General features: G+C 43.3%; 1 protein-coding gene across 1 annotated transcript in view; it reads right to left on the reverse strand.

Moving 5' to 3' along the window:
* The window catches only part of ANAPC2 (anaphase promoting complex subunit 2), a 1102972-nt gene that overhangs the window by 215801 nt on the left and 869107 nt on the right, over positions 1 to 18064 (reverse strand).

An 18064-nucleotide genomic window follows, 5' to 3' on the forward strand; every position in this document is an offset into this window, starting at 1 on the left:
TTACATGCGTCGACGTAAGGGAGTTCAATGAACAGCTCTATTGACATGTTAATATAGACCGCAGGTCCTCGATGCACACTCTGGGGTCAAGAACAATGCACTGATGAGCCCAAACAATATCCCAGGATGCCTTCTAAATAGCATGAAACATGACCTATTGGATCCTGTGGAATCGCTATTTAACCATAGTCTCCAAACAGGTTTCATGCCTAATGAATGGAGAACAACACAAGGGTGGGTCATCTACAGACCCATACAAGTCTCACTAGTCTCATATGCAAAGCCATGGAAAAATCATCACAGAAATGATTAATAATGACATAGGAAACCTACAAACAATGAACCCAACTCAGCTTGGTTTAGTCAAGGGCAGGTCATACCTACTCAACCTGGTGAACTTCTTTGAGAAGGTCATCAAAGCAAAAGATGAGGACAAAACTGATCCCATTGCCTACCTTGACTTGGCCAAAGCATTTGACACAATGCTCCACTCTGGCATTGTTGACCTACTTAAGAGGTTAGATATAAATCCTTGTGTCAAGTGGTGGATAGCCAGATGGCTCTCAGACAGGACCCAGGAAGTTGCAACTTGGGAGTCCACCTCTACAAAGAGGCCCATCACAAGTGAAGTCCCTCAAGAATCAGTCCTGAGACTGTTCTTGTTTTGCATTTACTTCTCTGATGTCAAGGTCAATGGCAATGACAAAGGGCCTCTGGCTGATCAAATTTGCAGAATATTGCAAATTAGGAGCAGCCACAGAATACCCCACTGACACTAATGTTCTCCAGAAAGGGCTGCCACAGACAAAACTTGTGTCAGAGCCATGGACAAACTAAATGCCAAGAAATACATAACAGTATCTTTCATGAAATAATCCACCCCTGGTAAGTGCCACAACGACAACACACCCCTAAGAGCTGACCCAAGAGGCAGGGACTTGAGGACACAGACAATAATCAAGCATTTGACCATCACGTCTTCAGTAGTGAGGAAATCATTCTATGTTGTGCAACTTATAAATAAAAGTATGGCATATAGGTCCAAGGAGGTAAAAAGACAGCTCACCTCTTAGACTATTTAGCATTCATCAGACCTGCCATTGAGTATGTCTCCTATGGTACAAGCTTAACCAGGTACATCCAACAACTGGAATATCCACAGAGATTCCTCATTAAAAGAATACACAGCATAAAGTACAGTTGTGTAAAATCTTACAACAACAGTTTATGTCCTTCTCTTCATTGCTGCAGTATTCATTACACTAGGGATTCCCTGTCAAGGGCAGCCCAGCATCTAGCCAGTACACCAAAGCCTTTAGTTTCCTTTAAGGTGTGCCACATCACACATATGCTCCTTGCATAGTGTAGGGAATAAAGGTGACATCCGGCTATACCATCCTCAAAAATGAGAGCACCAGTACGAACACCAGTCCAAGGAATAGGGGCAGAGGGAGAGAATGCATAATACCAACAGTGAAGAGAAGGGCATTTACCATTATGGTAAGATTTTACACAACTGTACTATGTCCTTCCATTTCACTGTTGCAATATTCATTACACTAGGCAGAGTGCCAAAGGTCAGGAAGAAGAGGGGGAGGAGGAAGGACCAGCAGAGCTCTCTAGGAAGCCATAAAAGATGGCCTTAGCAAAACCAGGTCTAGCTCTGGAAATGCCATCCAACTTATACTGTTTGGTAAATGTATGTACTGAAGTAAAGGTTGCTGCCTCAAGAATAGCGTTAGTAACCAAACTCTTGAAAAAAAGCACCAGAAGAAACCATAGTTCTAATAGAATAGATCTTAACAGAATAAGGAAGGCTCTTACCATGAAAGGAATAACAAAGAAATAGCATTAAACATCCAAGAAGAAATAGTCTGCTTGGACACAGCTAATCCTAAGGACCTAGGAAGAAAGGAAACACAGACTACCCCTTCTCTGAAACAGGATTCCCCCCCATCCATGTATAGCAACGTTCCTCCCTAACCTAATTCAAGTAAAACTTGGACAACTGGATGGGGAACAGGAAATTCCTCCCTGGCTTGGCAAGTATGCCTCTAATGGATACGGGCAGCCTGTAAATGGTTCAATCTCCTGGGACTCTGCTTGCAAATGGTTCCTCTTGCAAATGCCTGCTTATACTTATAATAGGTACCAGATCTTGTCAGGAAGTTGGGATGCATGTCTAGGCTTAAAAAGGCCAGTGTGGTCATTGGCCTCATACACAACAATGAGCCATTGCAACATCCTGTAAAACAACTTAATCACTTCCCTAAATCAAAGTCCTGCATATTACAGCCACCCTTACAGTATTTAAGAAAGTGTCAAAATCTTATTATTAGAAATAAAATGAACACGTACAGCCATCAGACCCGTCCCAGGTCCAAAAGGTTCCCTGCCCCAGCAGAGTATATTTTAAGACGCCTCAATTATGCTGACAAGGACGGTCTTTTTTAAGTAGCTAAAGAGAAGAAGCCATTCTTATTTGGTGGACAGGAGGTCAAACTTCAAGACCTTACTCTCTGAATGCTTCTAAAATGGAAACCTTTCAACTCAATGCACATACTTTGTTATAATAATAAAAACCTGTACCCTTGAAAGCCTGAGCAGTACATATCAGGGGAGCAACTAAGCCTTCACATCTCCAGTATCTGCACTGTAGTCTCTAAAGGATATCTCAAGTTAAACTGAATTCAATTTTACTAACTAGGGAATGGTAGTGATCAACACAGGGCTTTCCCAATGTATGGAAAAAGTCAGTTGACCCTGCGAAGTTTGCAGCAATAGAAGCAAGGGAGGAACTTTCACTGCCATGCAGTCCAGCAAAGAGCAGAGCATTGGGCCAGACACCAATTACTCTGGTGGAACAGCTGAGGAAACAGTACCAAACAATTGTTCAAACCTGTGGATTCTCTTAACAGATTTTTAATAGCCAACCAGAAAACGGAGATCAACAAATACATCTCAGAATCCAAATAAACTGCCCATGAAGCTTTCCCCCTAAAGCCAGCTCCAACAAAGGGAACTGAAAAATACACATAATTTATTATATGGAAGAGGAGGGGGGGGGGGGCGACAAAATTAAAAAATTAGAACTGCACTAAAACTTGTGAATGTGAAGGTCACTACAGTAAAAGACTAATTTTTACTGTACTGATAAGCGTGTGGGTTAAACAGACGTGCTCTCATTAGTTGTCATGTGGGTACATATGGGTTTTTTTTTAAGTAGTCTAAGAGGTGAGCTGTCTTTTTACAAATGTGGGGGGGGGGGGTTAATGCATCTCAAAAATGCAAGAATCTCAACCACTGGTTTAAAAATGCTAGGATCAACTATTTGTTTTCAAGAATGTAAGACACACACGCACACACAAAAAAAAATCCAGCAGTTTGGCATGTTGATGTACAACTTAACAGATAAAGCAGAAGCAAGAGTGGCAATAACAGTAAGGCAATCTATGAGACAGAAACTACCTTAACAGACGCTAGATAGAAAGGGAAGGACAGTCTGGTCAGCATTTGCTACACCAGAAGGAAACCTACAATATGTAATGCCTAATGTAAATGTACCCCACTTATTTTTAGACTTATTCAGTCTTTATGAATCTAGAAAGTACCTTGATTCTAAAACTGTTATGGCAGGTGATTTCAGTGTGGCATTTAGATTAAGCAATGGGTATGACCAATTCCAGTGATGAAAGGCATTTAAAATCACAGAACTGACTTAACGAGTTCAAGTCAGAAACAGGGTTAGTTCACGTATGAACAGTAATTCCAGCACTAGTAGACTACATTACTAGCCGATTTCTAATGACCCGTTAAGCGCAGTACAGAGGGCAGATTTAATCCCCTGATCCGCTAAAGGACCACTGAGCAGTAACATGCCAGTTTGAACTTATGAATTCTGGGCCTCAAATCAAACTATGGAGCATGGACCCCCTAAATATTTAAAGACCCAAAAATAAGTGAAGTAAATTAAGGAAAGGGTAGCGTGTTGGTGGGATTCCTGTATTTTCAAGTCATCAGAAAATTAGACCTATGAAATCATTCAATTTGAAGATATTAGAATTTTGTTGCAGTCTTCTAATGCCAGAAATTCTAAGAACAAAGAGGCACTAAAAGTATAAGCAAATATGTACCCAACTAAATATAACATTTACAAAAAAAAAAAATGCAACTAGGTCAAGGGCACAAGGACACAAGTCTGTGAAACGTGTCCTATTAGAAGTACCTTGCAGAAATCCACAAATATCTTATTATAAAAGAAAACAGCGTTAGTGAATTTGGATTCTAGACTTAAACATTTCTACTCATCTCTAAACTACCCACCTACATAAAAGCATAATGGGATAAACTGCTACACTCAATTACTGGGGAAGAGTTCCAAGCAGCTATGGGACCCAACAGCATAGACCTACAAAGTTCTAGAAATGCTCCTTCAATTCTCTTTAGCTAGTCTGTATAGAACATTTCAGAAAAAGGGTATGATAAATCTCTCTTACAACTTCAGTTATTATGGTCTTACTTAAACCATGGGATGATGTAACATGGGGCCACGGCTACAAGCTCATATCCTTACTTAATGTCAAGTTTGGATATAGAAGTTTGTTAAACCCAATCAAAGCACCACACTCTAGTAATGTTTTGATTTATCTAACTGAGCTGTATGTATAGAAAGCCCTAACCATACAAGTTTCTGGAATGTCATGGCAAATAATTGCTGTACATTGAATTAAGTTGCACTGATACATGACAGATGCTTACAACTGTGTCAGCTTATACTGACCACATAGAGCAGATGTTAAGTTGCTGCACTTAAATTTTTAAGCAACTTAACATCTAATAATTTATACAAAAATTTGTCCATAAATTGTTTAATGGTAGTTGTGCCATAATTTTTACAAAATAAGGTATTTGTATGAATACACAAATATCACAGAATAAAAAAAGTTTTCTTACCATAACTTTCCATCTGAGTTGTTACTTCATTTGTCTTCAGCCTGTGGGTCTTGGATCCGTCCTCGGATCCGTCTCTGCCATATACTCCAGCCTTGGAGCTGAAAACTTAGCTCCTCCTCTCCTACCCATAATGCCCCACTCTCTCTCCACCGCTCAGAATCAAGTTTGCTCCTGTTAATAAAACAGACTTTACCTAAGCACAACTCAGTGTTAGCCATACCATACACACAATACCCTCAGGGCTTGAATGACACAGAAGTGAGAGAGGCCTGGAAGTACTTCCGCCAGATCCTCCCTGGATCTGAGGAAGGGGGTTTTGAAGACAAATAAACCAACAACTCAGATGAAATGTCATGACAAGAACAATTTTTATCTGAAGTTGTTGTCTTCAACATGTGGGACAGACTCACCAGCTACATAAACCCTGGGTAGCCCTTGTGGAAGGATATTCTGGAGCATGGCAGAGCCAAAGGAAGCCCTACTCCTGGAACAGACATCCAATTTTTAATGGGATATGAAGGTGTGAGAAGAAAACCACACGCAGCTGCTGAGAAATGTTATCAATAGCCACTCAGGACCAAAAGGCCGTAGAAGGGGATACAGACCTAGTGGAATGGGCTTTGATATGATATGGCAGAGGAATTCCTTTATTAGAATACGTCAATGCAATACACTTTGAGATCCAATTAGTTAAAGTTACTTTAGTGATCGGTCTTCCTAATCTGGAACTAGCAAAGGAGACGAAGTTGGTCCGATTTTTCTTAAGTTTTTTGTGCTATCAAAGTAAAAACGTAACTGACTGTGAACATCAAAAAGATGAAGATTGTATTCTCCCTTGTTTTGGAAACTGGAGAAAAAGACATATTAATCACTTGGTTGATGTTGACCTCTGAAGCAACTTTGGGCATAAAGGAAGTGTTAGAGTGAAGAGTGATTCTGTCTTTGTGGAAAATAAGATAAGGGGGTCTCTAATGGACAAGGCATGAAGTTCTGATACCCTCTTAACAGAAGTGATGGCCACTAAGGCGGCCATCTTTTAAGACAAGAATTGCAAATCAACTGTGGCAGCTGACTCAAAGGGAGCAGAAACCAAAGCTTGCAACACCAAAGTGAGATCCCAAGGCGACATAAGATTCTCAACCGGAGGCCAAAGTAGAAAGGTGCCCCTTCAAAAAAGCCTTGCATATTTTCATGGATTCATGGATGCCAAAGATGTAGTCTTCACCTATATAGAAATACAAGATGGCTGCCAACTGCACCTTGACTGTGCAGAAGCTAGCTCCATTGTTAAAGATGTGAGCCAAAAAATCTAGAATAGCTGGAATAGGAGCCGTGAAAGAGTCTGATGATGTTGTGCCCAAACAGAAAATCTCTTCCATCTGCTCGAATAAATTTTCCTGGTAGAGGCCTTATGAGCTGCAATCAAAATCTTCTGAACAGGAAAGGATAGCCCAGGAGTTCTAGCAATCAGAAGAAGTGGATTAGCCAAGAGGTTAGCTTCAGGCTGAGGAAGTCTGGATGGTGAGTGCCTGAATGGTGGGACAGACCATCTGGAAGGGGATCAAGAGTCCAAGGAGAACATACAAGGGCAGAACAAAGCAGAGAGAACCAAACATGTCGAGGCAAGAATGGGGCAATGAGGATGACTTTACATTTCAACCTCTGAGTTTTCTGAAGGAATTTGAGAATCAGGGGAACAGGATGATAGGCATAAAGAACAGGGGGGCCGAGCATGGATCACAGCATCTCTGGGGGACTCCTCCAGGGGGGGAATCAGGGCCAAACACTCCCTGCACTTGGCGTTGGAAGAAGAGATGAATAGATCACAGCAAGGCTGACCCCATTTCTGAAATATCATGTTTGCACTGAAGGATTGAGAAACCACTAGTGAGGCATCAGAATGGTTCTGCTGAGCTTGTCCAGTAGAATGTTTGACTTCCCCAGAATGTGCATTGCTACAAGAAAATGGTTGGAAGAGATCACCCACTCCCACAATCTCATGGCTTCTGAACATAGGGGATAAGACTTGGTTGCCCCCTACTTGTTGATGTACCAGACAGCCGACATGTCTGTCTGGATAGCAATTGTCCCTACGGGAAGAGAGGCATGAAGAGCTTGCAACGCTAAAAAGACTGTCCTCATCTCCAGGACATTTATATGCAAATTGGACCAGGTGCCTTGGACCATCCAACCCAGCCAATGCCCCTCCCACCCAAGATGGGCGGTGTCTGTGGTCACCATGACCTTGGAAGGAGAGGGAATGAACAGTCATCCTGAGTACAGATCCTTAAATGCCACCATAGGAGAGACTCCGAGCAAACTCAAGATAGTTGTATGGGATAGTCCATGGGCAGTTGCAGAAAGGACAATTGGACAACTAAGGTCTACAGAAGTAATCTCATGTGAAGGTGAGCCATTGGTAGAAGAGTTAGGATAGCCGCTATCGACCCCAATGCTCTGAGAACAAGAAAGGTGGGGGATGATGATCAGAAAGAATCTGTAGGACGTGCAGCTGGAGAGACTGAATTCTGTCTTGGAGAAGAAAGGCCATACACTGAGTTGTGTCCAGTCAAGCCCCTATAAAGTCGATGATCTGGACCAGATCCAGTTTGGACTTCAAAAGATTGATGGTTATGCCAGAGGTCGAGGCTAGGTGACGGAGACAATCTCTGGGCTTGCAGAAGTCTATGCTTGTTGGGGGCAGTGAGGAGCCAATCATCCAAATAAGGACACACACAGAATCTGAGCAGTCTTTAGTGAGCTGCAACTACTACCATCACTTTGGCAAACACCCTAAGAGCTGTGCTGAATCCAAAGGGGAGTACCCTGAACTGCAAGTGACTCGCTCTCAGCCGGAAGAGGAGAAACCACCCAGAGCAGTTGTCCATCTTGATGTGGTAATAGGCATACTGAAGGTCTACTGAGCACATCCAATTGTCCTTCTGCAGAAAGGGCAGAATAGACTGTATAGTGACCATTTTGCATTTTGTTTTGCCAACTGACTTGTTTAGGGAAGTGAGAGCCAGAAATGGTCTGAAGTCCCCCATTTTCTTTGGCACCAAAAACAATCTTGAATAGATGCCCAATCCGAACTGGTCTTGTGGGACGGGTTGGATGACTCTTCTCCAAGCAGTTTTGCTATTTCTAGAGCTGGTGCCTCCCTTTGATTGGGTGAAATCGGGGAGGTTTTGAGTCAGCTTTGGAGATTTGAAGAAAGTACAGTTGTGTACACCTACCATAAATGTAGATGTTCGAGTGTCTTCACTGTTGCAGTCATAACTGTAGGGTGATCCTGCCGGCAGGCAGCCCGAGGTCGGCCAGAATTCCAAAGTCTGGGTCCGGCGTCGGCTGTACCAGCAAGTACCCTGATGTCAGAACGTAGAGGTATAAAGCTGACAGCCGACGCCATCTTCTCCAGCCTTTCTTGTCCCAGATGTCAGAAGCCCCCAAAAAACAAACCAAAAGGTGTCTAAAAAGGAACACAAATACACCACAAAAGAAGTGGAAGAGAAGACAAGCAAAAATAAGAGGGGACTGGGAGGGAGGGAAACACCGACTGCAACAGTGAAGACACTCGAACATCTACATTTATGGTAGGTGTACACAACTGTACTGTGTTCTTCGTGTTTCACTGTTGCAGTCATAACTGTAGGGTAGAATCCCAAAGCTGTGAATGAGGGAGGAGGTTATGCGGAAGGGGCAGCTAGAAGACCCTGCAAAACAGCAGAGGCAAAGCCTGCCCTAGACTTACAATACAAAGGGAGATTATAGTGCTTACAGAATGTATGCACTGAACTCCAAGTGGCAGCTTCCAAAATGTCCTTGGTAGGAACCCCTCTGAGAAAAGCTGCTGAAGTGGCAGCTGCTCTAGTAGAATGACTTCTAACAGTACCTGGAATCTGTTTCCCATAGTGAGAGTAACAAAACCTTATTCCATGAGCAATCCATTTGGAAATAGTTTGTTTAGAAATAGCCTTACCTAGAGAACTGGAGGCATAAGAGATGAGCAATTGATCAGATTTTCTGAAATCTTTAGTCTTGTCCAGGTAAAAACGTAGTTGCCTGTGTACGTCCAATGAATGTAAGATCCTTTCCCCTTTATTTTGAGGATTTGGAAAGAAGGTAGGAAGGTGAATAGTCTGATTTAGAGCCACTTTAGAAATCACCTTGGGCATAAAAGCAGGATTTGTCCTCAAGGAAACTCTGCCTTGGTGGAAGATAATGTATGGTTCCACAGCCATGAGAGCTTGCAACTCTGAAACCCTTCTGGCAGAAGTCAATGCCAATAAGATAGCTGTCTTCCAGGATAAGAACTTGATATCCAAAGCCGCAGCAGGCTCAAAAGGAGGCAAAGTAAGTTTCTCCAAAACATAATTAAGATCCCAAGCTGGAACAGGAGGAGTTCTAGGAGGTCTTAAATTCTTAGCTCCTCTCAAAAATTGTCTCATCAGCTGGTGAGAAAAAATGGGAGGATCAGTATTAAAATGAGCCGAGATAGCAGAAGCATGAATTTTGATGGAGGAAAAGGAAAGGCCTTTAAGCAGAAGGTCTGAGAGGTAAAGTAAAATGGAGGAGATATTAGGCAAAAAAGGATCAAAACCTCGATCCTGCATCCAAATACAAAATCTTTTCCATTTTTAAGCATAAAATTTTCTAGTGCTAGGCTGCCTAGCTTCTAAAAGAACATCCAAAACCTGTTTGGGAAGGGAAGGAATCAAAGGGCCTTGAAGAGCCAAGCGGCTAGGCAAAGAGTCTTGATTTGAGAGTGTTGCATCTGACCCTGATGCTGGGACAGAAGAGAAGGGATCAGAGGAAGAATCCAAGGAGGTTCCAAGAATAGGTGTTTTTAAGTTGGATACCAAAACTACCGAGGCCAATTTGGAGCTATCAAAATGATAGTCTTGGGATTGTCCTGTTCAGTAACACCAGAGGCAGAAGAGGAAGAGGAGGGAAGGCATATCCCGAAAGATTCCTCCAGCTGAATGACAGGGCATCCACTTTCCAAGCTGTTATGTGGAAGGACCTGGTGCAAAAGAGAGGCAACTGATGATTGAGATGGGATGCAAACAGATCTATCTGAGGACAACCCCAAACTGCAGTTATTCTGCTGAATAAGTTGGGGTCCAACATCCATTCGTGAGGATCCAAAAGATTTCTGCTTAGGCTGTCTGCTGAGAGGTTTTGATTTCCTGGAATGAACTGAGCTTGAAGATGCAGATTCAGATTTAGAGCTGTGTCCCATAAATTCATGGCTAGTCTGCAAAGGGGGTAAGAGTGAGAGCCCCCTTGCTTGTTTATGTACCACATGACTGTGGTATTGTCTGTACGAATCAGAAGAGGTCCTGGTTTCAAGAGAGTCTGGAATGCTAGAAGAGCATTTTGGACTGCCAACATTTTCTTCAAGATGATGTGCCAGAGTAGTTGCTTCTTTGTCCAAGAGCCCTGCTGGCCAATGTCTAGAAAATGAGCTCCCCAAGCATAATCCGAAGCGTCCGTGGTTATGATTTGAGAAGGTTGAGGCAGACGGAAGGGATTCCCTTCGTTCAAAGCACAAGCCCTGGACCACCAAAGGAGCTCCTTTTGGAGGCAGGGAATCAGTGGAAACATTGTGTCTAGACTGTGGTAATGCTGAGACCATACACTCTTTAGGTACCATTGAAGTTTTCTCATATGAAGCCTTGCATTTGGAATCAACAGGATGCAAGAAGCCATGTAGCCCAAAGCCAGCAGGAATTTCCTTGCAGTGAGCTGAGGTAAAGTTGCCAAGGTTTTGAAATTGAGGCCAGCTGTAATTGTTTTTCTGGAGTGAGGAAGGCCCTTTGCAAGCTTGTGTTTAGAAGAGCTCCCAAAAAAATAATTTGCTGAGAAGGGATCAAATGTGACTTTTTTGTGTTCACTGAAAATCCTAGTAGTAGGAGAAGACGTTGAACAAAATCCAGATGTTGAAGTAAAAGGTCTTTGCTGTCCGCCTGAATAAGGCAGTCGTCCAGATAGGGGTAAATTTGAATCCCCTGGAGTCTGCAATAAGCTACTACTGGAGCCAGACACTTGGTAAAGACTCTGGGCGCAGTAGATAAACCAAAGGGCAGTACAGAGAATTGAAAGTGCCTCGAACCTGCCTTGAATCCGAGGTATTTTCTGCGTTCCTGCCTGATGGGAATGTGCAAGTAGGCTTCCTTTAAGTCCAATGTCACCATCCAAGCATCCTGGGAGAGCATCTGAAGAAGTTGTTGTAGGAAAAGCATCTTGAATTTTGGAATTTCCAGAAAGGTGTTTAAAACTGAAAGGTCCAGAATAGGTCTCCATGAGTTTTGTTTTCTTGGGACTAGAAACAGTCTTGAGTAAAAACCTTTTCCCATCTGTGAAAGTGGAACAGGTTCTATGGCTCTCATGGCCATTAGAGCGTCCACTTGATTTAAGGCCTCTGACCATTGATGTTTTGGCAGATCCGGCCAACCAACAGACCTTGGCAGAGTGTGAAAGTGGAATTTGTAACCTCTTAAAATTACGTCCAAAACCCATTTGTCTTGGGTAATAGGAGTCCAATTTTGGTAAAAAAGAGAAAGTTTTCCTCCGAGAGGGGCTTCCAGGCAAAGAGGACCTGTAGCCCAACAGAGAGAGTCATTGGGTCTGCTTCCTTTGAGATTGAGATCTGTCTTCTCCCCTTCTAGGGGATGAAGCAGTCCATTGTCGGGACCTGTAAGAGGCCTGAGCCCGACCTCTGGAGCATCTATATCTTCCCCTTTGAGGCCTGTCAGACGTGGGAAAGGACCAATTTTTGGAGGGCCAATTTCTAGTAAATCTAGGAGGCTGAACTTGTAAGAAATCTTTAACAGTCTGCATAGATTTTGCCTTATCCTCCATCTTTTTAATAACCTCCTCAGCTTTAGAGCCAAACAGAACATCATGCTGAACAGGGGCATCTAACAATTTAACCTTAACTTGCTCAGGCAAATTCTGCTCTCGAAGCCAAGCACGTCTCCTGATAACAGTACCAGAGGCTGTGGCCCTACAAGAAGCCTCCAAGGCATCAAAACCACAATGTAAACTGTTTGCTAACTTGTTCAGTTGCATGCAATACATCCTGTAATTCCTTGTCCTCTGCACATGCAGGAAAGGTAGAAAGTTTTTGTTTTAAAGCAGACAAAAGAAATTGCTGATACTTGAACATATGAAACTGGCAATTTAAAGCTCTAATAGAAAGAGTAGCAGAAGTATACACCTTTTTGCCCCATCCGTCCAAGGCACGAGAATCCTTTTCAGAGGGAATGGGATTTTTAGCTGAAGCGGCCTTAGCAGCCTTGGAACCCTGAGAAATAGTTTCAGGATCTGCAGAAGGGTTCTTAAACAAAAATTGATGGGAATCAGGGACTCTATAAAATCTATCCGGCTTAGAAGGAGCAGGCGGATAAGAGTCAGGATTCAGGTTAGCTTCAGAGAAAACATCATCCACAATATCAAGAACAGGAGGAATAGCCAAAGGTCTGTGTTGAGGGAGAAGGAGAAATTCCCTAAGTCTCTTCTTGGAAGCGAAATAATCCTGACCTTCCCAATGAAAATGCTCTCTCATCTCATGCAAGGTTTCCCCAAAAGAAAAATCTTCAGGGGGAGAAGCAGAGGGAATAGAGTCCTCTGCATCAGAATCCTCATAAGGAGGAAAAGAGTAATCCTGTTCAGAGGAAGAGACTGAAGACACAGAGGCCTGATCAGAGGAATCATAAGGAATATCCTGTCTAGGCCTTTTTTCAGGAGGGGGGGGGTGAGAACCCCTAATCATAGTAAGCAAATCTTCAGCCATCCTTAATAATTGCTTTTGGGTCTTGGGAGCTGAATCCGAAGAAGCTTGAGAGGAAATCCTTGGCTTAACAGGTGTCTTTGACTTTGCCTTTGTCTTTGTAGTAATGGTGATATGAGAAGGCCTGAAAACCCCTTCAGAAGCCGGTACCTGCACAGCGGTTCCGGATCCATCTGAAGGAGCGATGTCCGAAGGTCCTGCAGCAGATAAAATACTGGGCCTAGTTGGCTCCCCATGGGAGTCCGTGTAAGCCATCTGTTCCGAAGTGGCTGATGACAGGGGCTGCAAAAGCGCCTCACTGACGACCGCCGAACCCGAAGCTGGCTCTGGCTGCATAGAATCATGTTTGGACCTCGAAGGCCTATCCTTGTCCTTGCGCTTTTTGTGAATTCTGGTTGTCGGTAAAGTATCCGACGACATCCTGTAATTGAACCGTCTACCGAAATAATTCAAGGCCCAATCATACCTACGCTTAATAGTATGCTAATTAAACCTGGCACAAAACCAACAGCAAGAAACGTCGTGGTCAGAGCCTAAGCATGGAAGACAGTAAGAGTGGAAATCTTTATGAGGTATTTGTTTTCCACACGATATACAATTATTAACTTTTTCTGACATCGGAGGAGCAAGAAAAAAGTTTCCCCAACGGGGCACTTAGCTTGAGAAGAGAAGTCGTCGTCTTCGGACCGACGACAAGCAAAGCACATTGTCCGGGAATCCGCCAACCAACAACTTACGAGCTGCTTTCCACCGCACGGCAAGAAAGACTGGAGAAGATGGCGTCGGCTGTCAGCTTTATACCTCTACGTTCTGACGTCAGGGTACTTGCTGGTACAGCCGACGCCGGACCCAGACTTTGGAATTCTGGCCGACCTCGGGCTGCCTGCCGGCAGGATCACCCTACAGTTATGACTGCAACAGTGAAACACGAAGAACATCGGGATGGTGTAACCTCAGATTATTATTTTTAACACTCAACGATCGGCAGTGATGGATTCCCAGGTTGTTAGGTGAAGGGAAAGATGTCACCAGACTGCCTCCAGAGTAGATCAGTCAATCAATCCCTTCAGGATTGCTTAAAGGACCAGCCCAAGAATGTATCTCAAGACCCCTTACTTCTCAGACCCCCCCCCCCCCCCACCACAGGGTTAGGCGTCTGCATTGGAATCATTTCCCCCCTTGCCTCTGGAGGAAAAGTCTCCCTGCAAGTCCTGGGAAGCTCCCAGAGACTTTTGAAACCATAGCTTTTTACTGCCATGCTGATTCCTGGAATAGGACCACTGTGGAGTAGAAAAGCATATTCTAATGGCAGACAGGGTCTGTCAGTCTTTCTCGCACTGGGAGTTTCTCTCTCTCTCTCTCTCGTACTGTTGGAAAAAAAGAAAGAACCCGTCAAAGGGCCTCTTGATAAAGGACACCTTGAAGGGTTCCAAGAATTCAGAAAGCCTCATACAGGCATGACACCTAATGGCAACTCCCAAACTAGCCGCCCTTGAGGTACCCACTACAACATGTGAAAGTAGCTTCATGGACATGTTGAGACCGAGCAGATGGTGGGCATTCTGGAGGAGGTGGTCTTCTTGTCCTCTTCAGACATGGAACTTGGGATGGACTCAAAGATTTCCTTAACAAGGTATCTGAAGTCTGATCGTGTGCCAGATAATTCAATGTGTGCAGAGAAAAGGTTGCTGAAGAGTAGACCCACTTGCCAAACCTGATCATTGCCCTAGACTTCCTGTCTGGGGGGTGAATCTAAGAGCACTCCTGGGACAGCTCTATCTTTGCGGCTGCTGCCACCACCAATGCATTGACTGGGACACCCTTAGTCCAGTAGAGCCTCTCCAAAGGAGTGCCAAGAATCTTATCAGAGCTCTTTGGTATGGGCTCTACTGTGTCCGGTTCCCTCCATGCCCTGCACGAAATTAAGTCAATCATGGGTTTGACCCAGGATGTAAATAGAACTCTTCCAAAGGTATCCAGGAACACAGACTCATCAGAGTTAGGTTTGTGGATGGACCACCCACCTTTCTGTTGATGGATCTCCATGATGTCCCCAAAGGAGACATCCTCAGGTGGGGATATAGGGGAAACCTTCCTCTTCAAAAAACAAATGTAGCTCCAAAAGAAAATAACAGTCCAAGCAAGGAAGCTGTAGCACCAGAGATATAATTGGGGGGGGGGGCAGGAAATTTATCAAAGAAATATTTCCTTTTCTACTGTAATATTTTCCACATAGTACTCATTTGTCATCTGTTTAATGGTTAAGTTTTATAATGATTTTAATGGGTATCTTTTTTGAATGTGAATGGTTATTGGTTGGTCATGGTCACATGAGGATTTTGGGCAGAGTACAGTAGCTGATTAGCCTTGATTTTGTGGTGATTCTGATGAAGTTTGATGTGAAAGCTCTTAAAGTGTTGGAACTATGCTGCAGCGTCCTTGGACTGGCTTTATTCTTTTGAACCTTCCTCTTCATCCAAATCCATGTCTTCGGTCAGGAATTCTGGTGGGGAACCAAAGTGCCTCCTTTTGCACATATGCTTCCTGTGCAACTCCTGGGGAGGATGCTCCTGGAAGGTATCAGAAGACTCTGGGTGCTCTTGAAGAGAAGCCACTTACAAGCTTCTTGGAACAGGCTGTCCCAATGGAGACAGAATAGGGGGATCCAGCATGGCCAATTCAGCAGGAAGAGGGTTAAGGTCCAACAGGGGAAGAGCCAAGACTCTAGTGGGAGCCAAGAGAACCATCCCCACTACTTCAAAACTGAGGGAGAACAAGACTCCAAGGGCAACTCTTTCAGGACCAAGGCCACTGACATCGAGGCCCTGCAAACCCCCGCCGCTCCCAGCAATGAAGGCAGAGACAAACTTAAGTGCTGAGGCACAGACGGGAAGGGGACAGCTCCTAAAACCTAGCAGCTGAAACCAACCTCTTGAACGTGACGCTGAAGCTACAGCTGAGAGAGTCAGTCAGACCTGAAGACACTGGGGCCGAAGTACTCAAGGTTACGGTTGGCAAACTATAGGTACTTATCAATGATGACATCTCGAAACTTGGGATCCTTGGACCCAAGGGCGGATCGGAGGAGAAATGGGCATAAAAGCAGGCAGAGAGATCAACTACAGCAGGAGCCAGGGCTAGCAAAACTCCCAACTGAATGTGCGCCTTCAGAAATTTCCTCATCAGCCTGTCCACCTCAAAGTCTGAGAGGCGTTGGAAGGACCTGGCAGAAGAAGCTGTCGACCCTGGCCTGGAGTGGTGTCTGGGTGTCGCCAAAATGGGAGACTTTGGGGGAGGACCTGTCTGCTTCATTGAAAAAAAAAAAACAGGAGATTGTAGCACAGGGGAAACAGAAGTGGAACATAGAGTTTTAGCTGGTGGCTCTCCCGCAGGGACCAAAGCTCTACCAGGAGACTGCTTCCTCTTGTCCTTGTCACTGACTTTCTTAGAGGGGGTTCAACCCCTGAAGCGGACTCCGCCGAAGGAGTGGAGGAAGGCAGAAGATCCTGAGGATTAACTTACTCCTCTTGTCTATATGTTCGCACTGATTTGAAGCCCACGCATATAGAATAGGAGGAATCAAGGTGGGGCACACCTAGACAAACCACGCATAAAGTGTGGGCATCAGAAGGTGGAATTTTATGCCTGCACTCTGTGCACCTCTTAAAGCCTGCTGTCTTAGAATTGGCCATGGCAGGACCCAAAACTACAAAGGCAACATAGAGAAGAGGAAGCAGAGAGAGAGAGAGAGCGCGCGCCTGTACAGCCTGTTTCTATGCTACAATAACCTGGTCTTTTAAACTAACTAAAACTTTTTTTTTTTATCATCTAACTAAAGGGGCAGGAGACAGAAGAAGAAGATGAAGAAAAATGATGCACTTATATGCACGAAAAACACTGAAAAATCCCTGAATGGAACTTAGCAATGGACCCTGTGGCTGTTCAAATGAGTGATAAATGAGATCTTGGTGGGGGGGGGGGGGGGGGGACATCATGAGTAGGAGGAGCTCAGTTTTCACAGGGTGGAGGAAGAATGGGGTATTATGGGTAGGAGAGGAAAAGCTTAGTTTTTGACTCCAAGGCTGGCGCATACAGCTGAGCTGGGATTCAAGGACGGATCAGAGAGCCACAGGTTAAAGAACAAATGAAGACAACTTCAATCAGAACTTTATTTTAACTGCATTTAATTTTAGGGTTACCATATTTCCATTTTTATACAAGGCAGTTCCTATTTGGGCAGATTTGTCCTGTGGAAAAAAAAAACGAACAATTTTTGTGAGATTTTAGGAGAAAAATATTACCCAAGTTCGTTTTAATAGTTGCATAAAACAATTATGTTTTTACCTAAAACACCTAAATATTATATGAAAAACAAAAACCTCAAAATGCTAGAAGAATGAGCTTTTATTTTTTTCACAACAGTGATATTCTTTGTACTGATTGTGGTATGGTCTGTCCTGTGAAATCTCATATTTCCATAAAAATGTCCTACTTTGGTGGCCATCTGAAAAGATGGCAACCCTACTTGATTTTAAGGCACCAGACAGGATGCATTTTATTGCTACAAATATTAAATGTCTACTTTTACAGCTGATTTGGACACTTATGACACTGTTTTACAGATATTGCCTAGGCCCCAGTTGAAAGGAACCAGAAAATATTTTACTTAGTATTTACTACTGGTAAAGTACATAAGCAAAGTTTAAGAAATGTGCGTCAGGGCAATAATAGCAGCTCCTCCTTTTTGAATCTTTAAGAATTTATGCAAATGTTATAATACAAAAATACTAGTTAAAGAGATCTTTTCTCTAATAAGTAAAGTTTTAGTAGTACAAATATTCGTGTAGTTACATGCAAATAGGACATTAAAATTGTAAGGTATGAAAGCTAGATAACAATAACGCAGTTAGGAAATTTATTATAGACCAACAAAAGGGAGATACAGGTCATACTGATGTTAGGGAATTCAATCTACTGAAAGGTCTAGTACTACTGAAATATTCTTTTCTTCCTTTCTATGTTTTGTGGGAGGTTTACTACAATTTGAGACGGTTTAGCAAGACAGCATGAAGACATTGTATTTTCAGGTCCTTGGATCTTCATTGGTTTCATTTAGTCTGGCTCAATACAGAACATTAAGTATATATTATTTTTTATAGCATATTACTAGACTGATTTACTGTGGTCACTGTTTTTATCGCAGTCAACAAAACTAAAAAAAATAATCGAGGATATCTGAAAAGAAATGTATTCGCAATTCAAATGTCAGTTGTCCAGACATTTGTGATGATGATGCATTAAGAATGTGCAACTGTG

Source organism: Protopterus annectens, chromosome 16.part0 (assembly GCF_019279795.1).
Source record: "Protopterus annectens isolate FY-2018-M chromosome 16.part0, PAN1.0, whole genome shotgun sequence".
NCBI classification, from domain to species: domain Eukaryota; kingdom Metazoa; phylum Chordata; order Ceratodontiformes; family Protopteridae; genus Protopterus; species Protopterus annectens.